Here is a 9,308-nt window from a genome sequence, read left to right as displayed (position 1 = left end):
ATGAGTCCATGTTTTATGGGTTACCTGGGTAACTGCATGCTGTATCAGTGAATCACAGCACAGAAAACACCTGTGGGACAAAATGAACGGCTACAAGAACAGAACACTGAAAAGGAGAGCAGAATTTTAAATCATGCTAAACCTTTTATCCAGAGGGGTGACTGTGAAACTGGACACAGGACAGTTATAATATTTCAACCTTACAGAGACACGATGGAAGCAGAGGATTATTACTGGTCTAAACTAAACTGAACTAGGGAATAAACACTGTGTTTACCAGCAGTAATCAGTGTAGAAATGGAAAGCATCAGCATCTACTCTTTTGTTCCATGATCTTACTGAAAAGTGCTGCAGCTCTGTCAGTCCTGTTGCTATGACAACCCTATAACACCTGTAAACACCTGTACCTGCTGAGAGACATGCAGCATAATGTTCTGAAGAATGGGGAACTAGTGGTAGAACCACTGCAAACCCGATCAGCTGAGTCTGACATGATCAGAAGGTAAAGTTGTTCTCCATAGACGTGCTGCTGTAGTGAGTCCCGGTAGATCCCTGTCTCAGCAGTAGGATGGTAGAACACTTTAAACTACTCTAAATGTTTCTGATAAGTGTTTGATCTGAGCTAAAAATACCAGTCAGGGAGCCATGAGACCTAAAAGAGGACAGTTTAAAAAACCATCACATGGAGCTCATGGAGCTGAATAACGGTGAAGGTAAAAATGTTGTCTTGTAGTTACAGATCTATCTCAGAATGGGTAGAAGAACCCCATGTAGATCCACAGATGGTAGAACAGCAGCAAAAACACTAGTAGAGAGAAGATCTCCAGGTTTCCAGAGAAATGATCCAGTAGAACACATTTATAAATGAGGACATAACCGAGCTAGAACCATGTCTGAACATAGACATAAAGCCGCTGTGTGTTCCATCCACAGTCAGCTGGACCGGTGGAACAGCAACAACGGAACATTGGAGTCCAAACTGAGGAAACGTGTGGAAGAACCAGGACAGAGCTGACCGTGAGCTCTACAGAGAGAACCTTTGACAGTTCTGTTCTATTTGAAACCAGCTCTGAGGTCTGGCTGGTTCTGGACCGGTTCTGACCCATCAGTCCTGCTGCAGAACCTCCTGGTGGTGAGTCGGTTCTTCTCCTGCTGGGTTCTGTTTTTGTACCTTTACCTCTGGTTCTGGTCGGCCGTCCTGGTGACCAGAACCGAATGGAAGGGAGGTTCTGACCTCCAGCCTCAGAGACAGACCAGCTGAAGGTCCAGCTGGAGGAGAACATCTGGAACATCCCTCTGTCTGCAAGGCCGAGCCCAGAACCCCCACAGAGAACCCTGGACCAGGACCCAGCTGGCACCGCTCACATCACACTGACCCGTTCCAGACTGTTCCAGGCCTTTCCAGGCCATTCTGGACAGTTCCAGACCCATTCCAGACCCGTTCCATGCATTTCCAGGCCGTTCCAGGCCGGTCAGCACAGGTCTAAGCCTGCCTCTATTCCTGGCTGCAGACCAGCTGGGATCTGTGATCTCTGAGGATGGAACTAATCCAGATCAGGATTAACAGATCAGCACAGAACCCACAGCACGCTGGAACCACAGCACTGGAACCTGTAGGGAACCTCAGAACCACCAGAACCACAGCACTGGAACCTGTAGAGAACCTCAGAACCAACAGAACCACAGCACTGGAACCTGTAGAGAACCTCAGAACCACCAGAACTGATCCGACCAGGTTCTTCTGACCTGATGGATCAAGTACCCACTGGTTCCTGGTCCACATGTGGAGGTCTGGCCACTATGACAGGAACCTGTCTGGTTCTTCATGTTCTCCGGATCAGAACATCCTGTATAGCAACAATAATAAGCTGAGGACCAGGACCAGTTACTGGTTCTGGTTCTGGACTGACGTTCTGAGTTTCTGTTTGTTCAGTAGAACATCAGACAGGTTCTTGGTCTGATATGGATCCGATAAGGTTCTGATGCATAACATAGTTTATCAGACTGTCTCTGATCTATAATCTGATTATTATTAATATATAAGTAGATTCATTAATCAGATTATTGGTTAAAGATGATCAGCTGATGGAGGGTTCTAAGGAGATCACAGCATTCCTGTTAGTGATAAAGGATCTACATGTATGTGAACGACTTCCAGTTGTACGTCTGTGGGAGTCGTCCCAATACTTCTGAACACACAGAGAGAGTTTTAATTCAACAGGGGCAGTAAGTGAAGTATGTGGAACCTCATCTGACTGGTTCCAGACAGAGAACCAGCTGACGTTCTCCATCATCGGCTGTGACATCAGAGGGAGGTGGATGACATCATGTCCTGGTGTGTGGTCCTGCAGCAGGAAGTGATGTCAGAGCAGCAGGTAAGCGGCTTCAGGAAGTCATCCTCTCATTAGCGGCGCTGAGCTGCAGCCAAAGTTCCTCCAACAGGATTAAAGAAAAGCAGCTCTGAGCCTGACATCAGCACTTTCTGCTCCTCAGAGAACAGGTGAGTACCGAGCACCGGGGTCCCCACCATTCTCAGGTTCCTCTGTCTCTGACCGTCAGTCTGCTTAGAACCAGAACCAGCTTTCTGTTCCAGGAGGTTCTGTAAACGTTTACAGCAGGAACGTTTATTTTAGTTCTAAGAATGTTCTTCTGTCAGGGAGGAGAACTGCAGACGTTCTAACGTTGTTAGACTGTTATGTTCTAAATGTTGCAGTGAGAACGTTGCTTCTCTGTTATCCCGGAGCACTGTAGAACGTTAAGGAGAACGTTTCAGAGATTAACAGCATTCTCAGAACGTCACAGTCAGAACGTTCCACTTTTAATATGTCACGGAACAGGAACATTCTGTCATCTGGAATTACTCTGAACGTTGAGAACGTCTTTCCTTGTCACTGTGGAAATGTTCTATAGAAGAGCGTGCTCTAATGTGTTCCCTGATCAGAAAGCCAGAACGTTCCACCTTTAATAGAGCACATTACAGGAACCTCATAGAACGTTATCCAAAGTAGTTTAAGTCAATCCACTGGACTTTAAGAAAGTTCCTTGAAGACGTTTCAGCTCTCATCCAAGAGGCTTCTTCAGTTCTGGTGGTGGTTGGTGTTGCCTCAGCTTTTAAACCTCTGTGAGGTGTGTCCAGGGCTGTTATTCCAACGACCGATACCAAAACTCATCTGACTACTCAACAATGGTCGTTGTGAGTATCGGTGGGGGTCGTTGAAATGCACAGATGTCACTGAGCCCTCGTGTGCTAATGGTGGTCATTAGCATGAATCTGCTGAGTCGTTCTTTTGGGGAGTTTTGAAAGGACCTGATTGTAAATTGGAGAAGATGATGTCACAGACCACCCCCCCCCCCCGTTCAGAGGCTTCTCTACTTTGACATGGATGGCTTCTTTCACTCCTCTCTCAAACCATCTGTCCTCCCTGTCCAAAACCTGAACATTGGTGTCCTGAAACGTCCTTCTTCCTTAAGGTGAAGGAAGACTGCCGAATCCTGTCCTGAGGAACTGGCTCTCCTGTGTTGAGCCATGCGCTTCTTAAGTGGCTGTTTGGTTTCCCCTATGTAGACATCTGAGCATTCCTCACTGCATTTAACTGCATACACCAGGTTGCTCTTCTGGCTGTGTGGTGTGGGGTCTTTTGGGTGGACCAGTCTTTGCCTGAGGGTGTTATTTCGGTTAAAAAAGACAGGGATCTGGTGGGAGGACAGATGGTTCGAGAGAGGAGTGAAAGAAGCCGTCCATGTCAAAGTGGAGAAGCCATCTCTGAACGGGGGGGGGGGGGGGGCATGGGGGGGGGGGTCTGTGACATCATCTTTCACCGATTTACAATCAGGTCCTTTCATAACTCCCCAAAAGAACGACTCAGCAGACTCATGCTAATGACCACCATTAGCACACGAGGGCTCAGTGACATCTGTGCATTTCAACGACCCCCACCGATACCAACGACCATCGTTGAGTAGTCAGATGAGTTTTGGTATCGGTCGTTGGAATAACAGCCCTGGACACACCTCACAGAGGTTTAAAAGCTGAGGCAACACCAACCACCACCAGAACTGAAGAAGCCTCTTGGATGAGAGGTGAAACGTCTTCAGGGAACTTTCTTAAAGTCCAGTGGATTGATTTAAACTACGATGGTTAACCATGACCTGGATGAATGAGAACCTACTGACATCTCATAGAACGTTCTGTATGAAAACATTCATCTGAGGCCTCGAGAACATCTGGAGAACATTACAGAATGTTCTTTTGAGAATGTTACTCCTTGTTAAGATAGAACGTCTTCTGTGTTCCTGACAGTGTTCTCTGATTGTTGACTTTAGAACGTTGGATGGAAATAAAAACGTTCTCTGATTGTTGACTTTAGAACGTTGGATGGAAATGAAAACGTTCTCTGATTGTTGACATTTGAACATTAGTGGGGAATGAAAGCGTTCTCTGGTTGATGACTTTAGAACATTAGATGAAAATGAAAATGTTCTCTGATTGTTGACTTTAGAACATTAGATAGAAATAAAAACGTTCTCTGATTGATGACTTTAGAACATTAGATGGAAATAAAAACGTTCTCTGATTGATGACTTTAGAACGTTGGATGGAAATAAAAATGTTCTCTGATTGATGACTTTAGAACGTTGGATGGAAATAAAAATGTTCTCTGATTGTTGACTTTAGAACGTTGGATGGAAATGAAAACGTTCTCTGATTGTTGACTTTAGAACATTGGATGGAAATAAAAACGTTCTCTGATTGATGACTTTAGAACGTTGGATGGAAATAAAAATGTTCTCTGATTGATGACTTTAGAACGTTGGATGGAAATAAAAACGTTCTCTGATTGTTGACTTTAGAACGTTGGATGGAAATGAAAACGTTCTCTGATTGTTGACATTTGAACATTAGTGGGGAATGAAAGCGTTCTCTGGTTGATGACTTTAGAACATTAGATGTAAATAAAAACGTTCTCTGATTTTTTGAATTTAGAGCATTAGATGAAAAAATAAGCGTTCTCTGATTGTTGACATTTGAACATTAGTGGGGAATGAAAGCGTTCTGTGAACCTTTGATAGTTGCAGTAACGTTGTCTAAATGTTGTGGGAACGTTCCCTCCAGCTGGAGAACCACAGCCTCGGCGTGCTGCTGGGAGAACAGATGTTCTCCATCACGGTTCCATGCTCCACATGTGTGAGGTTCTCCTGCAGAACGTTTGAAGTTACTACAGAACTCAGCTGCACGTGTGCTGACGAAGACCAGAGGGTGGGCTCACATTACACCGATTTTAAAATCGCTGCATTGGCTCCCCGTGTGCTTCAGGATCGATTTTAAGGTTCTTTTCGTAGTTTTTAAATGTCTTAATGGTCTGAGGCCCTCTTATTTATCTGACCTGCTTTTATCATATCAACCCTCGCGGGTCCTGAGGTCCTCCGGCACTGGACTTTTAATTATTCCTAGAGTCAATACAAAAACCCACGGGGAGGCTGCTTTCAGCCATTATGGCCCTCGACTATGGAATAGCCTGCCGGACAGCATCAGGACTGCAGAGACTGTTGATGTTTTTAAAAGGAGGCTCAAGACTCATCTTTTTGGTTTGGCTTTTAACTGATTTCTTTTAAACTTTTAATTCTTCTATTATGTTATTTTTACTTCTTATATTCTTATAGCTCTTCTGCATTTTATCAGTATTATATCTTAAAACCTTATTATTATTATTATTTATTTACTATTTATTTATTATTTACTATTTATTATTTATTTATTTGTCTATTTTGTCTCTACATTTTTAACTTTCTTAAAGCTTTTAATTTTTATGCATTATACCTGCTTTTGTTTTTGTTTTTTTTGTTTTTTGTTTTTCTTGTTAGTCTTTTAGTTCTTAGCTTCAGTGTTTCCTCATGGGAGGCCTCCACACTGGGATGGATGCCCGGTCTGCCCGCGGGGGGCGTTGCCCTGGAGGCCTCCTGGGCCTGAGGGGCTGGGGCGGCTCTGCATTTAGTGCGGGGTCTGCCCCTGCCCATCGGCGTCTGGCTGGTCTCTGTGGCGGCGCTCTCTGTGGGCTGTGGAGCATCTAGGTGTGGAGGGCTCCCATAGGTGTTTCCCCACATGGTTCCTCAGTGCCCTGCCGTGTCTCAGCACCGTGTTGTGTGTGTGTGTGTGTGAGTGTGTGTGTGAGCGCATGTGTATATACATTGTATGTTGTGTATGTGTGTATATATATATATATATATATATATGTGTGTGTGTGTGTGTGTATGTGTGTATGTATATATATATATATGTGTGTGTGTGTGTGTGTGTATATATGTATATATATATTGTTGGTTACACTATGTTTTTTATTCTCTCTGTTGTTTTATTCTTTTATTTTGTGAAGCACTTTGTGTTGCATTTTAAATGGATGAAAGGTGCTATATAAATAAAGTTTGATTTGATTTGATTTGAAGAAAATTCAGAGTGACAGAAAGAAACCGTGACCTGATTCTGTTGTTTTAAAGGTTTAATGCGATTGGATTAGAGGTGTCAGCTGACGACCAATCAGGTCACAGAGGATTCACACAGCAACACACACATTAAACACACACACACTGCTGGGTCATGTCCGATCAGTCTCTGTTGTTGTGTGAACTGAAGGCGTCAGTGTTCTCCAGGTTCTTCAGGTTCTGAAGCCGGCTCAGTTCCGGCTGCAGACCTCTGATCACCTGTCCAGGTGTGTTCTTTGGTTCTCTGTTTACCTGAACAGGACGTCTGTCTTCGTCCAGATCAGTTTGGCATCTTCAGTGATCCAACACGAAGAAACGCTCTCAACAGAACCTTCTAATCCGTTTGTTCTGGAGCTTTCAGTCAGAACTCTTGGTTCTCCTCAGTAGCTGCTGGTGATGTTTAAGGTTCTGTGTGGATCAGAGTGCAGATGAGAGCTGCTGGTGAACCCAATGGTGTCAGTAAAACAGAACAGCCTCCAAAACCCTGTAGAACCCTGCAGAACCCTGATGGTCACCAACCTTTACTAACATCCTGACCAATCTAGATGGAGATTTAAAATATGGAACCACAAGACAATGAGGCCGTTCTAGAGTTTCTTCAGGAGGTTCCAGGATGAGGTTTTTGGGTTTGTTAGATGTTTAGGTGGTTCTAGAGTTCTTTCAAAAGGTTCTGTGTTTTTAGGTAACTTATACAGTTCTAGATCTCATGTAGGGCATTGACGAAGCATTTAGGAGGTTCTAGAGTTAATGGAGGCAGTTTGACTTGTTGAGTTCATTCAGACGGTTCTCGTGTTTATTTAGATGGTTCTAGTGCCTTTGAGGAGGTTCTAAGGTTTATTTAGACGGTCTGTGACGTTCTAGCATTCACTCTAACAGGTGAAGAGTTCATTCTGTAATGTCTCGGTGGTTCTCAGTTTGTCAAAGAGAGTTCTGGGGTTCTAGAGTTCTTTCAGAAGGTCTAGAGTTTAACATTCACAGTTCTGTACGTTCTACAGGAAGCAGCAGTGCAGTCAGAAATGTTCCACCAAAACAGTTCCCCCGTCACCAGATAAGAACACCACCAGTTAGTACCGGACAGATGATCATCTGGCTGTTGGGTGTGTTTAGACGGTTCTCCAGTTTATTTATGAGGTTCTAGAGTTCATTTAAAAGGTCCTACAGTTCACTGAGGAGGTTCTACAGTTCATTTAAGAGGTTCTAGAGTTCACTGAGGAGGTTCTAGAGTTCATTTAAAAGGTTCTACAGTTCATTTAGATGGTTCTCCAGTTCATTTAAAAGGTCCTAGAGTTCATTTAAGAGATTCTAGAGTTAATTCAGAAGGCTCTCCAGTTCAATTATGTGGTTCTACAGTTCATTGAGGTGGTTAGGATTAATTGAGGTTTAGGTGTGACAAACTAGACTGGTGTGAACCCATGCAGCAGGCAACAGACAGACAGGATGAGATAATGAGAATTTATTAAACAAATAATCAAACAAAGAGGCACTCCATAAGGGAGGCATAGGGGAATTAATCAGGAAGAGGGGAAAAACGAAACTGAATTTAACTAAGGGTGACGGTGCGGGACCGTGATGTAGAGGTTAACTAAATTAAAAACAGGGAGAGGCAACTCACAATTGTCCAGGGGGGTCGGGAGACTGGGCAGAGCAGATGATCCAGTGGTGGAGATAGGGTGTGAACGGGGGGGCAGACAGACTGGGAATAGATGCCGGAGGTTACTGAGCAGAGGAGGAGTGGTGAAAAGGCAAAGTATCCGTAAAACCAGAGAGCGGGGCGCTCACGGCAGATTGTAGCAGGTAGGGTGCAGGGTGTAGAGAGCCTCTGACCGGAACATGATGCAGCAGGAGCATGGCAGGTATGTGGCAGGTACACACGTGGACAAAATTGTTGGTACCCCTCAGTTAAAGAAGGAAAAACCCACAATTCTCACTGAAATCACTTGAAACTCACAAAAGTAACAATAAATAAAAATTTATTGAAAATTAAATAATCAAAATCAGCCATCACTTTTGAATTGTTGATTAACATAATTATTTAAAAAACAAACTAATGAAATAGGGCTGGACAAAAATGATGGTACCCATAACTTAATATTTTGTTGCACAACCTTTTGAGGCAATCACTGCAATTAAACGATTTCTGTATTTGTCAATGAGCGTTCTGCAGCTGTCAACAGGTATTTTGGCCCACTCCTCATGAGCAAACAGCTCCAGTTGTCTCAGGTTTGATGGGTGTCTTCTCCAAATGGCATGTTTCAGCTCCTTCCACATATGTTCAATGGGATTCAGATCTGGGCTCATAGAAGGCCACTTTAGAATAGTCCAACGCTTTTCTCTCAGCCATTCTTGGGTGTTTTTGGCTGTGTGTTTTGGATGGTTGTCCTGTTGGAAGACCCATGACCTGCGACTGAGACCAAGCTTTCTGACACTAGGCAGCACATTTCTCTCCAGAATGCCTTGATAGTCTTCAGATTTCATCGTACCTTGCACACTTTCAAGACACCCTGTGCCAGATGCAGCAAAGCAGCCCCAAAACATTACTGAGCCTCCTCCATGTTTCACCGTAGGGACAGTGTTCTTTTCTTCGTATGCTTGGTTTTTGAGTCTATGAACATAGAGTTGATGTGCCTTACCAAAAAGCTCCAGTTTGGTCTCATCTGTCCAAAGGACATTCTCCCAGAAGCTTTGTGGCTTGTCAACATGCATTTTTGCAAATTCCAGTCTGGCTTTTTTATGAGTTTTTTTCAGCAGTGGTGTCCTCCTTGGTCGTCTCCCATGAAGTCCACTTTGGCTCAAACAACGACGAATGGTGCGATCTGACACTGATGTACCTT

At 44.0% G+C, this 9,308-nt stretch overlaps 1 protein-coding gene across 4 annotated transcripts in view; it reads left to right on the top strand.

The window, feature by feature from the left end:
* LOC110970894 (retinal guanylyl cyclase 1-like) overlaps positions 1–9,308 on the top strand; it is a 29,202-nt gene continuing 19,894 nt past the window's right edge. For 2 of the 4 annotated variants that reach the window (XR_007939981.1, XM_051944374.1), the window contains exon 1: positions 1–2,375. The gene's annotated coding sequence lies outside the window, so the exon portion shown is untranslated. Of the gene's footprint in view, positions 2,376–5,113; positions 5,328–9,308 lie in introns of all 4 variants that reach the window. The other 2 variants (XM_051944373.1, XM_051944372.1) reach the window with 2 other exon arrangements.

The sequence above is a fragment of the Acanthochromis polyacanthus genome, chromosome 24, assembly GCF_021347895.1.
Source record: "Acanthochromis polyacanthus isolate Apoly-LR-REF ecotype Palm Island chromosome 24, KAUST_Apoly_ChrSc, whole genome shotgun sequence".
NCBI lineage: Eukaryota > Metazoa > Chordata > Actinopteri > Pomacentridae > Acanthochromis > Acanthochromis polyacanthus.
Note: the sequence above shows the minus strand (reverse complement) of the source record. Positions and strands in the feature narration are given on the sequence as shown.